Source organism: Pelodiscus sinensis, chromosome 13, assembly GCF_049634645.1.
Source record: "Pelodiscus sinensis isolate JC-2024 chromosome 13, ASM4963464v1, whole genome shotgun sequence".
Lineage (NCBI taxonomy): Eukaryota > Metazoa > Chordata > Testudines > Trionychidae > Pelodiscus > Pelodiscus sinensis.
Window position 1 is genome coordinate 22,387,793 of NC_134723.1, and position 14,139 is coordinate 22,401,931.

Sequence of the window (14,139 nt, forward strand, 5' to 3'; positions counted from 1 at the left end):
TTCATCCTCCTTTCATTGTAAAAGGGGGCTTCCCTCAATAAGTCATTTGGGATTCTGATCCCATTTGGGGAATGGTTTCCCTGGAAGCTAGGCCCAAGACTGCATTTTCCTTGGCCCTGAAGAGTTTCAGTGTCTGCACTGCTCCTAGGTAGGGGGCGGAGGCACAGTGATCTCAGCTCTGTGCCTTGCCTGGGGTAGACCAGCTGTTCTGTCCCAGCAGGACAGGGTAATGAGTAGCCCGGGAGAGCAAGAGTCAGTGGCTTTGTCAGCACTCTGGGAAGCACCCCCAAGGGGTCTTCTGTGACCACACCCTGTCACAGTCACCATTGTTCTCGCTGTCTGACCATAACATTCCTCTACCTCCTTAGACTGCAGATATTCAAATCTCTCCTCCCCCTCTGAAATCTTTGCCTGCCTACCTAGGCAATTTTCACTATTTTCACCTAAAATCACAAGCGTGGCCAAATATTTCTCAGGTAGAGGCTAATTTGATTTCCAGGATATTATTTTTAAAGGCTGGGATTGATGAAGAGACTTAAAGGAATCAGGCACCTAAATCCCATTGAAATTCACCCATTGATTCATCTGTATGTGGCATGAGTCTCTGACACTACTGCTGCCCTAATTTTGGAGGAAGGTTGAGAGATTTTTCAGTCCCATGAGCCAGGGGGAAGCAAGGCATGTTCTAAAAATACAAATGTGCATTTTAGATCAGTTACAATTAGAGCAGTTTTTCTCTTGTTTCTCTTTAAAACAAAGAAAACTTTACCTGTAGCAACTTGTTTTGATTTTCAGGGTTTAGCACTCAACAGTGAGCTAAAAGCTTTGCCCAGGTTTTCATCATCTCACATCTTGATTAGTGCAACCTCCTTTTTGCTGACCTGAACAAATGTTTTCTGTCCCCACTGATAACCAATTCAGAGTACAGCTGCACTCCTAGTCTATCACATCGACCTCATCACCCCTTTCTTTATATCCCTCCTCTGCCTCGCTCTGCTCTTTCACATCAATAAGGTACTTGGCCTCACCATCAAGGCCCTTCCTGACCTATCCCCACCCTGTCTTTCATCTCTCATTCTGTCAAGGTCAGTTCCTGCCTCAGATCAGCCCGTGATGCCAACCTCCATCGCTCACATGTTATATTTTGAAATAAGCACCTCTGTGCTTTCTCCTATGCCGCCCCTTACACTTGAGAAGAGCGTACCATAAACATCTGCAAAACTAACTCACCTTCAAATCCCTCCTTAAAACGTTCCTTTGCTGTGATGCCTAACCCTCCTGCCCCCAAAATTAGCAATAGTTAACTTGCTAGCATGCAGAGACCACTGCCTCTCATGCTTAGCAATAGTGTGTCATTGCTTCTTTCTGACCCATCATTGTGTCAGTATCCATCCATTGCCTCTTGACTTACAAAAGTATAAGTGCTTTGGGAGCAGAAGAGACCATCTTTTGGTTCTGTGGCTGTACAGCACCTAGCACAATGAGGTGTAGGTCTAAGCCTGAGGCTCCTGGGCATTATGAAAATACAAATTAATAACCACATCTGCATTCAGAGGAGGAACAGATGCCTCAGATCCCATGTTAATACTCAGAAAAACAAGGTGGGGGAGGGAATCTCTTATTGGTGCAGTTTCTCTTGGTGAGAGAGAGACAAAAGCTTCTGAGTTTACACAAAGCTGCTGCTTCTTACTGGTCTTGTTTGTCAGCTACTGTTCTGTGGATGAACATTTAATATTCACATCTCAGGGTACTCTGAAGGCTTCAGAATGACTGTTGTTTAATCTCACCACAGAGTTCAGCAGAGATGAGCACTGTACTCTTTCATTTTAATGAAGTGTTCCAACCCTGGAAAACAAAATATAACTTGCTCACGCATTGGGCTTCGGTAATTACAATTAAGAAGAGGCAGTAAACAACATGATTGTGTTATTTGTGAATAAAGCTCTGTACTCAGGGCATAAAGAAAAATGGTTTGGATTTTTTCCTGAACTGGTTTGCCCATCTTCACAAGCGTTGTGTGCTGTTGCTGAATCCATGTTCCTGCAGGGATAAATCAACCAGGACAGCCATATTTCCCTATTATTGACAAATATCCTCATGGCTGTGGCCCAGAAGTGACATTTCAGATGTTGAGGGTGGAGAAGGCACCTATGCATGCTGAAGTCTGCAGGGGGAGGAGGAACAAGTAGGGAAAGGGGGACAGACTTATGACAGCAGTTTCAGCAATATTACTGAGTGTGTTCAGTACAAGCCAAGCAGCAAATCAGGGGGGAGAAGAAACTGACCTGGTCCACCCTCCCCATACGCATATCACCTCTTTCTGGGGGCTACTAAGGCACTTGAAAACTGGGAGGGGGGTTCCACTAACTTAGCAGTTTATTGACAGGAGCACTGTATCTAATCCCTATATCAAAGAAAGAAAATTAAATGTGAGATCCACTCAGCACTAACACTAACATGTTCTGACATCTTGTGGCAAGTCATGTAAAGGACACTGGTTAAGGTTACATTTTTAATGTATATTCTTACTTTGTTACAAACTCTGCAGAGAGAGATACTCCTGGACTCTATCCACAGCTCTGTGAGGGAACTGGGGTCTAGTGAGTTAAAGCAGTGGGCAGCTATATCCGGGTTCTATATAAAACATCAGACTGATCATACTGGGTCATAGCAATCGTCCATGTAGCCCAGTATCCTGTCTTCCAACAGTGGCCAATGCCAGGTACTTCAGAAGGCATGAACAGAAGAGGCATTCATCAGATGATCCATTCCTTGTCACCCATTCCCAACTTCTGGCAAACAGAAGCTAGGGACATCATCCCTGCCCATCTGGCTAGTAGCCATTGATGGACCTATCCTTCTTGAACTTATTTTGTTCTTATTATAGTTTGGGCCTTTCCTGTTATAGTTTGGGCCTTTCCACCATCCCCTGGCAAAGAGTTCCACAGGTTGACTGTGAAGAAATAATTTCTTTTGTTTTAAATCTGCTGCCTATAAATTTAATTGGGTGACCTTTTTATGTTGTGTTAGTGAAGGAGTAAATTACATTTCTTTCTTTCTTTTTTCCACACCAGTCATAATTTTCTTGTCTTCTACTTATCCATCTTTTAGTCGTTTCTTTTCCAATCTAAAAGCTCCCAGTCTTTTTAATCCCTCCTCACATGGAAGCTGTTCCTTACCTCTTTATCATTTCTGTGGCCCTTCTCTGTATTCCAAATCCAATATATTTTTGGATGGGGTGACCAGATATGCATGCGATATTCAAGATGTGGGTAGACCATGACTTCATATAGAGGCAATATATTTTCTGTCTTATCTATTCCTTTCCTAGTGATTCTCAGTATTCTGTTAGATTTTTAGATTGCCACTGCACATTGAGCAGATGTTTTCAGAGAACTATATACAATGATTTCAAGATCTCTTTCCTGAGTGGTAACAGCTAACTTAGATCCCATCATTTTGTTTGTATAGCTAGGATCAGAGATGAAAGTAACTTAACATTTCTTACAAGTACTGTCCTATTGCAGCCCAGGTCCCTACCAGCTCTTCAAATAGCTTCCCATTGGCATTTGCCGCAGCTCAGTCAGCTCTTGCCAGAGCTGCACACCATGGAGCACCTGCTTACTTTCACCTCTGGTTGGGAATATATTTTTTCCATGTGTATTTCTTTGCACTTATCAACACTGGGCAATGCTAGGGCAGATGGAATTCAATCACCCAGTTTTGTAAGATCCCTTTGTAATGCTTCACAGTTAGCTTTAGATGTAACTATTTTGAGTAATTTTGTATCATCTGTACATTTTGCCACTTGATGTTTATCCCTTTCTAGATCAGCCTTGGCCAACCTGCAACTCGCGAGCCACATGTGGCTCTTCCACCCCAGGGTGTGGCTCGTAAAGCCGCTCCCGCGCCCCTGAAAATGGCTTCCTGTGCTCATCGGGGTAAGGGAGCCATCTGGCGTGGCCATTAAAGATGGAGTATGAAAGATGGCATTGGCCAGCGGGAGCCTGATGTCAAAAAGCCCTTCTGTTTTTGCTCGACAACTTTTCCCCAGTTCTTCATGCAGGCTCCACTGATATCTTGGCTCTTTGCCTGGAATGGGTTGGCCACCCCGTTCTAGATCATTTATGAATGAGTTAAACAGCATTGGTCTCAATACAGACCCCTGGAACACCCCACTATTTATTCCAACTTGGACCTTCTTCGTCCAGCACCCTTGGGACCTGACTGGTCCCAAATGAGGGGAGTTGCTGGACCAGGAGAAATCTCTCCCAACATGGCCCCTGCTGAAGACCTGCCTCCTGCTAGGGCTCCAGCCTGGCACTGCTGCTTCCTGCCTGGCTGTAGCTCCCCAGGCTGGAGTTCCCTATTTACCACTGCTGGACCCCGAGCTCCATGGCCAGAGCTCCACAGCTGCTGCTGGACCCTAAGCTCCGTGGCTGTGGCCAGGGGCGGAGCTCCATGGCTGCTGCCGACCCCTGCAACTTCCCAGCTACAGGGAGCAGTACTCTCCACTGCACCACCTGCCCCTCTGCACCCCCCTCTACATGGGGCCACCAGGTGAGTCCTCCCACCCCCACTGTGCTCCTGCCCCATGGTTGACCTCCCTTTGCCTGGGCTTTGTGGTCCAGGAACATCCATGGTCTTGCCAGACCATGGATGTTGCTGGACCAGAGAGTCCCAGTTAAGGGAGGTACAACCTGTTTTACTCTTTCTTTCCTATCTTTGAAGTGCAGTTCCTGACAATGTTTTCATGATTATCTAATGATCCTTCAATTACTGAATGTCAAGGCTTCCGTTATCTTAATCACGCTGCCTCCTTCTGTTTATAAACAAATTTCCTGCCTCAAAGGCAATGCTGGGAGCAAACCAAGTTCTGATAGAGTTAAGAGCTGTATCTGGAGCAAGGGCATGCTCTTTACGTAGAACTCAGGTATGAAATTCGAGGGTTCAAACTTCAGTGAGGCCTACAGACCCTTCTAAATATCCCTAAACAGTGCCCCTGCTATAGCCTGGGGGACATTGTTCCTTCCCTTCCAATTCATAAGTTCATGGGTAAGAAAGCATACCTGTAACTTAACCCTCCCTGTTCTTGGCACTGTTGCCCAAAGATATTTTGAATATCCAAGTCTTCATTAATTATTAGCTTAAAGGACAATTATTTTTCTTCAGCACTTGGTTTTGTGTGGTCATTACTTTAGTGCTTAGGAATCTGATTGTATAATAAAATGTGGACTGGTGCTGGGAAGATTCCAATAAAAGAGTCCCCAGGACTATTTGTGATGGGGGCAGCCCCGCCCTGCACTCAAGCCCCGGGCAGCCACCTGGTGCTGGGGTGGAGAGGGCTCCACCCACACAGCCCTACTGGGCATGCTCCCAGGGGGACCAAGGTATAAAAGTCTGCCGGCCTGCTCCAAAGAGGGGGACTGTAGCCAGAGCTGGAGCTAGGGCCCAACTGCCCGTGGCGCAGACTGGATGGACAGAGAGGGGGTCACCAGGCCTGCTAGATCCACCGCTGCCAGTCCCAAGCCGAGCTCGACCCCGACGACGGAGCCGCCAGCTGACCACCCTCGCCGTGGCCCAGGCACTGGACCAACCACCCCCCAGCCCCGATGCCAACTGGGGACGTGCCACGCGACTCACATCGACTGGTGGAACCGCTATGGGCCGGGGGTAGGAAGCGACCCAGGGCAGGGAGCCGGAAAGGCCCCTGAGGGCTCGGCACGTTGCGGGGAGGAACCCCCCCCCCGAGCCAGTGGGGGGAGCCACCCGCCGCTAATAGGGCCCTGGGTCGGGGCCCGGTGAAGATGGAGGGCCCGGGCCCCCTTATCTCTCCTGCCCTGACCCCCGGCGAGTGGGGGCTGGGATAAAGGACTAGGCCGTAGGGCCTGCGTATTGAGTACTAGTCCGGGAGGCTGTAATTCCCCTACTGCAGGGGTAGTGGACTTTGAGACTAGGCCAGTGGGCCATATTTCCCCTAAAAAAGGGGCATCATGCTTCGGGCCTAGGCCCGAGCGGGCTGGATTATGCCCCGGATGGGGGTGGCAACCCCAAGCGTGAGGGGAGACTCCCGACACTATTAAAGAAGATACATTATTTTTGATGGAAATATTTGGGGTATGGTTAAACACCAGGGCAGCCGGGAGCCACTGTTACACTAAACAAATGTAAACACTAATGCAAAGTGAACAAGGAGCAGACCAACACTAGCAACTCCACCCTACATCACAAAGGTCCAAAGGAGAAAAAAAAAAGCCTCTTGTCCTTTTTTGCTTTCTTTCCTTATGTAATTAACCTACGATGTTTGGCTTTGGTTTAGTATAGTGGCTAACTAGGAAGCTTATTTGTGAGGTTCTCCTTGTAAATATAGAAATCTACAAAACCGTTCATCCCGATGCAAGCTTTAATTCCTCATAAACCAGATCCTGCTCTTCTCCACTCACTCCTTGCTCCATAGCCCTGAACAGCATCCTCTCACATTAGGAGCCTGTTGGAAAAGGATTCCCTCAGTGTGACCTCAGCAGCTTCGCTGTCAAATGCTATGTCATAGGTCCGGTTCACTCATTTCTTCTGCTGGCATCATTGAGGCCCCAATCCTACAAACATGCTTCAGCGTGCTTATCTTTACTACTGAGAGGCTACGTCTACATTGGCATCCCTTTCCGGAAGAGGGATGCTAATGTGATGAGTCGGAATTGCAAATCCGCGGGGGATTTAAATATCCCCTGCGGCATTTGCATTTACATGGCTGCCGCTTTTTTCCGGCTTGGGGATAAGCCGGAGAAAAGCGCCAGTCTAGACGCGATTCTCCGGAAAATAAGCCCTTTTCCAGAGGATTTCTTATTCTTATATACTTGAGGGCTTATTTTCCGGAGAATCGCGTCTAGATTTGCGCTTTTCTCCGGCTTATCCCCAAGCCGGAAAAAAGCGGCAGCCATGTAAATGCAAATGCCGCGGGGGATATTTAAATCCCCCGCGGATTTGCAATTCCGACTCGTCACATTAGCATCCCTTTTCCGGAAAGGGATGCCAATGTAGATGTAGCCAGAAAGTCTTTGTCTTAGTCTGCATTGGCAACTGAATGACAAAATGTGCATAGATGCTTTCCTGCCAGCAAACTGAAAGTCACTTGTGGGGGTAGAAGTATTTTGTTGTGAAAAGTGCCAACAAACAGTATTTACCTGAGCCAATTTTTAGCAACAGGACTGTGTTAACATAGCTTTGTCACTAAAAGCTGGATAGTGCAGACATAGCCTCACTGTCAGAGAAAGTTTCCTGCAGTCTCACCCCTCTTGATCTTCCCCCTCCCCACACCTGAACACCCTCTTGCTTCCTTTTTCCTCTCTCAGTCTCACTCAGCCATTCCAGGTAAGATTTTCAAAAGCACCCACTCTTGGCCTCTTTCTGCTCCCATTGATGTCCATTTCTAAAAGTGCACAGACCTGGCCCAGCTCTGCTCCCATTGGAGTTATTGGGAGTTTTATTTTTGTTTGCAGTGGAAATAGTCAGACCAATACTGAGTGCTTCGGAAATACCCCATCCTTTAGGAACTTTAATGTTTTTGAAAAATTATGCATTAAAATATTTCAATTGTACTTGTACACAACAAATCAGTTCAAGGTCTGCATGAACATCATTAACTTATAGTTCATAATGCTGTCACACTGCCTATGGAATGAAGACATTTAGCTTAATGCTTATTTTGACAGCCCTATCAGGCAGTTGTGTTTACAGTGTTTATGTTTGTTTGTGAGACACTTAATCAGTTCCATATGCACGTTCTGGTGTTTTTGCAGGTCATATTGTAGGACAAGATTTCTAGTGTCAAAATCCTTCTTCGTTGGCTACTGACATACAAAGCATGCCCTTCAAAGCTCAGCTGCATTGGTCTGAGCCTCATATTTGCGTGGTCAACTGAAGAATACTCAATGGTATATTTTATGATCCGGCTCCTGTTCTCATGACCAGTACAAATGATACAAAGACTGCAAGTCAGACTTGAAAGCGTCAGCTGTACACTGGTAAAGGCTGAGAAGCAAAAGCTCCTAGTAGAGTGAGGAAGGAGGGGTAGCTCAGTGGTTTGAGCATTGGCCTGCTAATCCCAGGGTTGTGAGTTCAATCCTTGTGGAGGCCATTTAAGGATTTGGGGCAAAAATTTGTTAGGGATGGTACTTGGTCCCTGCTGTAAAGGCAGGGAACTGGACTCAATGACCTTTAGGGAACTGGACTCAATGACCTTTCAAGGTCCCTTCCAGTTCTAGGAGATAGGCAATCTCCATTTATATTAAGGTAGCAACAGATTTGACATGTAGCTGTTAACCCACTTCAAAATAAGGCACGTTAACACTTTATTTGAAAAATGTTACAGTGCAAAACAAAGATGCAATAGGATACAATGCTTATGAACAAGCTTATTTGTCCCACATGTACCCACATTTGCAATTCTGGCATTGGTCTGACCTCGCACATGTGTTAATTCACCTGTGGTATTTGATGTATCCTCATATTTTAACATCAATATGAGCATGTGTCTATCATTGTTTATGACATTTATAACCAATATATCACTATAATAGGTATGGCCCTGTCAAGGCTGTTCCCCACTTTGGCACTTTGAGGGCTGAAGGTGGGGGCCTGCAAGAGACCTTAAAATGCTATGCCACTAAAGGCTTCTGCTTTAAAAACACTCCCCAACATCATAGATTCCCTGACCTTGGATGATACACTGCCACCACCCAAATGCAAAACCCAGGAAGAAGCACTTGGGTATTTCTTCTTATGGTCTACTGCAAGTTTTTTAACCCTACCTCAGGAGAGAGCTTAGGGAAAAAATACTATTACTACCTCTAATAGATGACCTTTCGGTCTCAGGCATGTGCACACTGAACCTCCTAAGACACAAGAATAAGATTACAATCTTTAAAAAGGTGATTTTATTACCAAAACAAAGAGTATATATTTGGTAAAGCATAATTTGTTGCTAAGTGTTATAGAGCAACTGAAAAAAGGCAGATTAAAATCACAGAAAATTGCTTCCCTAAGATTCAGTATAAAATTTTGCATGGAGGGCGGGCTGGGGGGGGGGGTAAATAAATGAGCACAGAGGAGACCCACAAACCAAAAATAAAGAAAAGAACCTGATTGTATTTAACTAAACATTCCCTCTTCACTTACATCTTTCTTGTCCCAAGGTTTAGTCCTTTCTATGTATGGATATTGCTGAAAATTCCATGCCTGGTTCCTGGCTCAGTTCAACTCTGTATCTCTCTTCTGGCCACACAAAGACTGCAGCAAGGAGATCACTGATTTTCCAATCAAATCTCACACTTTCTTCCCATTGGCTCTCCTGGCTCCCTGCCTACCTTTTACAGGCAATTTATTTAACTGAATGGCAAGGATGTCTGGGAAAGGGTAATACTCCTCCTATTCATCACAGCCCCCAATCCATCAGAGCACTTAAACGTGCAAATAGTTCTATTGACTAAAACTACTGTTCTGCCTTTGCATTTGGTTTCCACGGATGAAAATTTATATAGGTAGGAGGATTGGCTGTTCTTTTAGTGGGAGTGCTGATGGATTGAATATTAAGCACATTCTTTAAATGTTGTGATGGATCAACCTGGGTGTAATATATAAATGAAGATCTGGTAGTTCTCTTGCTATGGTATGCTTCAAAGGGTGATAATCACAGTTTTGAGATTTTGATTGGTGAAAGTTGACAAACGCTCTGTACACAATCTGCTCCTCTAATTGCTCTGAATGGCCCTAATCCTTCAGGGTATGTCTACACTACCCCGCTAGTTTGAACTAGCGGGGTAATGTAGTCATCCGCAGTTGCAAATGAAGCCCAGGATTTGAATTTCCCGGGCTTCATTTCCATGAAGCCGGCCGGCGCCATTTTTAAATGCCGGCTAGTTCGAACCCCGTGCCGCGCGGCTACACGCGGCATGGAGTAGCTAGTTCGGATTAGGCTTCCTAATCCGAACTAGCTGTACACCTTGTTCCACGAGGCGTACAGCTAGTTCGGATTAGAAGCCTAATCCGAACTAGCTAGTCCGTGCCGCGTCTAGCCGCGCGGCACGGGGTTCGAACTAGCCGGCATTTAAAAATGGCGCCGGCCGGCTTCATGCAAATGAAGCCCAGGAAATTCAAATCCCGGGCTTCATTTGCAACTGCGGATGACTACATTACCCCTGCTAGTTTGAACTAGCGGGGTAGTGTAGACATACCCTCAGTGTTTCATCCAGCAATGCCCATCTTGCCTTTATTAGGAATTTTTCTTTGGCAAGGTTGCAGAACTGGGTATATGGTTTAGAAAAGAATAAATTACCATTTTCATGAGAAGATGTTACTGAATATTTAAAAAGAAGCATTAATCATCCACGTCAGGCCACACATAATATAGAAGTGTTAATAATACCTATGGGGAGAGAGTGAATATCACATGGCTTTGAGAAAGGGGAGACAATTTGTTTTCCAAAAAGAAGAGATTAAGAGACATATTTAAGGTTAATTGTGGGAAGCAAAGCTGATATGAGTTCCAAGGTTAATGTTGCAGCAAAAGCACCCAAAACTAAACCAATTTGCTTCTGGGATTGTCTATATAGAGCTGTCTCCCTCACAGGTCAACGGAGGTTATATTGTCAAGTTAGATTGTTTTATAGACACCACACTTTGAACACTAGTTTTAATAATAAAAATAGGAAAAGGCAGAAATAGCTTAAGAAATAGTCACTAAAGTGACATAAGCAAACTAATGGCAGGGGTATGTGCGTGTGTGTTAATTATTAAAGCCTGAAAAATCTGCAAGTACAAGGTTTGGATGTGATACTGGTCCATGAGTCCAATTTGCCTCACACTAGCTTTACAGTGGCATAAATTAGTTGATTACTCACATCTGATTTACACTGGTTTAACTGTGAGAAGATAATCCAGCCCTCTTGTTACTTTATTTAGAGGAATTGGCCTTTATTCAGAAAGTGCTGCTCCCCTTCAAATATAGCAGTATAATACAGGTGCATACACTGTGCCAGATGTGTTTTGAGTCTGAATTAATGAATGTTGGTACAATGTTTGCCATTCCTCTGGTGGAAGTTAAATAATCAAAGATTATTATTATTATAAAAATTGCCACAGCTGCTACTGCAGTTATCTCCTGAATATCAGAAGATTGAAGTAAAGTTCCACATGACAGCCCTGGAAACTGCCATCCTCCTCTTCACAGGCCAGACTCACCCCCCACAAATGGAGAAAGGGCAGTTCAATGTCCATTCAGATTATTTCATTCCTGCTGGATTTGCTAACAAGGACCAGTTAGCGGTGAACGTAATTTTACCTTTCACTAAGAGGACAAGAGAATGCAGCTGGGACCATCAAATCATTTTGCATTGTCCAGACAAATGTGTATTCAATTATATTTGTAAATTTGGGCTAAAATATGAAAGAAGATTCAAGTCTGCTTGCAAATGCCTCTAGTCGGGAACATGGTGAGGATAAATGTGCGTGTGGCGGTTCGGTCATTCAGTCTTACACAGGGAATGTGGACTGAGCACACCTTCCTCCTTTGAAGACCTGATCACACAAGCTGGCAAATACTTCCAGCTAGTGGGGCTGGAGATGAGGAGTTCAGTATGCAGGCTGCACCAAGAACAGAGGACAACCCCAGCCCTCTGTCACTGCAGCTTGGGGCCATGACCACTACCATTCCAGAGGGCACAGCCAAGGGAGGAGTGCATGTTCCTGTGTGAATGGGGGGAGCGTCATACCCCTGCCTTTTCTAAAGGGTACCTGACTATGAAAGGCACAAGCTAGGGCAGTCCCAGAATGGAGGGACGTACTCCCAGCCAGCCCCTTTCATCTGCCTGGTGATTTTGTCTCTTTTCTGTGTGGTGTTATGTGCCCCATATGCATAAGGCATGGGGTGGGAGGAGTAGCTTCAGCCCCCCACCCCACATAAACACACAACCAAACCCTTATCTTGCTTTAAGTTATGATAAAAGGAAACTGCATATCAAATTTGGTGGTTCTAGCTTTTACTGTTTAGGAGGCGTTCTTGAACAAACAGACAGATGGACAGACAGACTTACTCGCTCACAGACAGACAAACCCTCTGAAGTATATACAGGCAGTCCCCGACTTACGTGGATCCGACTTACGTCGGATCCCTAGATACGAACGGGGTGAGGCAACTCCCGCACATGCGCAGCAGCATTCCCGGGGCTCACTCACCTGGGTCCTAGGATCCTCCTCCTCCTCGGGCCGGCTCCGACTGGGGTCCCGCAGAGCTGCCGGGCAGAGGAAAAGTGCCTCCCCACGCCCGCTGCCCCCCCCACCCCCCTGCCAGCAACAGGCTGCCCCCTCCCCTGAGCAACAGGCTGCCGAACAGACAAAAGCAGCCTCTCTGCCCCTCCTGCCCTCTATACATGCCGAGCTCCCGGAGCGCAGCAGCGTCCTCGGGGCTCGCTCACCTGGGTCCTAGAATCCACCTTCTCCTCCTCTTCGGCCGGCTCCAACTGGCCTCTGCCTGCAGCAGCTGGCCACAGGGACAGGGATCCCGCAGAGCTGCCGGGCAGAGGAAAAGTGCCTCCCCACGCCCGCTGCCCCCCCCCCCGCGGCCTCGCATCCTGCACGCCTCCCCCCTCCCCCCCTGCCAGCAACAGGCTGCCCCCTCCCCTGAGCAACAGGCTGCCGAACAGCAGACAAAAGCAGCCTCTCCGCCCCTCCTCCCCCTATACATGCTGGGCTCCCTGGGCAAACAAAGACTCCACCAAAACAAACAAAGTGCTGGCCTCATTGTGTTAGCAAAAAAAGGACCCTCCTCCTAGAACCCTGGGTGGTGTGTGGAAATAAAGCTATTAGCTCAAAGCATGGTGCAGAGCTGTTTGGTATTTGATGAGTTACTCCTTTAGTCCTGAGTTTGTCACAGGGACAGAAATAGATGTGAAATCTTCTGAACAGGGGAACAGACAGCAAAACAAACATTAGAGGGGAGTTAACCTTTCCCTATGCTATCCAAAACTAAAAAAAATGTTTGGCTAGAGTTTCCCCTACAATATGTACCAGTTCCGACTTACATACAAATTCAACTTAAGAACAAACCTACAGTCCCTATCTTGTACGTAACCCGGGGACTGCCTGTAGTGGATTAGATCAAGGAATATTGCATTATAATGCAGCTGTGTCCTCTAAGGTTTCTTTTCCATGAAGGTATTATGAATGCAAGCTGTCATGACAGCTGTTCTTAACAACTCCAATGTCCGTTGTATTTTGTATGCAGGCAAGGTACCATACAGAATAAATAAAATGTGGATTAGTGTGTTTAATCCAATCACTTCCAGCAAAAATAGGAAGCAGATTAGGATTCAGTTTCTCATTTGTCATAGATTCCCTGGTATCTATTTTGGGCAGTTGTTTGATTTTTAAAGATATTAATTTTTAAAGTACTCAGAGTGATGATCAAGCTACTTTCAGTGCTGTGTTTCCAATGCACTCCATTTACTGCTCAAATTAAGCTCTTTAACAGACCCCGGAGGACTGAAAATGAAATAACTCATTGTCTCCAAATAAATAGTAGTAATTGCTCCCTTTGAAATGTTGTCTTCTGAAAATGGGATGATGACAAAGTCATGTGAGCTACTGCCTATTTATTCTGGTAGAGATTAGTAGAACACAGCAGCTGGAGAGGACCTAGTCTCACTTGGCTGAATCTAACAGGAGAATTAAATTCCTCTGAATTCCTCAGACAATAGGAATGTTGCTTTAGTTGCAGGCTAATATTGGGAAACAATTGGTATGGATCATAATTTCCCATAAGCTGCATGGTCACTGAGGGGAGGAGGGCTACCCTACTTCCAGCCTGGGGCAGGGATGGCCTGAACTAGGCATCTCTCCCAGCCCAAAGACAATTGTTGCCTGGCCCCAGTCTCCCTGCTGAGATCAGAACGGCCCAGCCCCAGAGCTCCCCCGCTGTGGTGGAGAGACTCAGGTGATCCATTCTCAGGCACTCCCCCCCGTCCCCGTCCCTGTCCCCGACACACACACACACACACACACACACATTCCCAGACTATTCCCTCCCTCCTGCTGCAGTCAAAGCAGCCTGTGAGGCTGAGGTAGCCCAGATGCCTACTTGCTGTGGCC

General features: G+C 46.2%; 1 long non-coding RNA gene across 1 annotated transcript; it reads right to left on the bottom strand.

Moving 5' to 3' along the window:
- Positions 1-1,546: 1,546 nt before the first annotated feature.
- LOC142831288 (uncharacterized) lies at positions 1,547-12,355 on the bottom strand. Its single transcript, XR_012907001.1, has 2 exons — positions 12,229-12,355; positions 1,547-1,845 (listed from the first exon to the last, which is right to left on the bottom strand). It is a non-coding gene; the product is annotated as an uncharacterized LOC142831288 (long non-coding RNA).
- Positions 12,356-14,139: the final 1,784 nt, after the last annotated feature.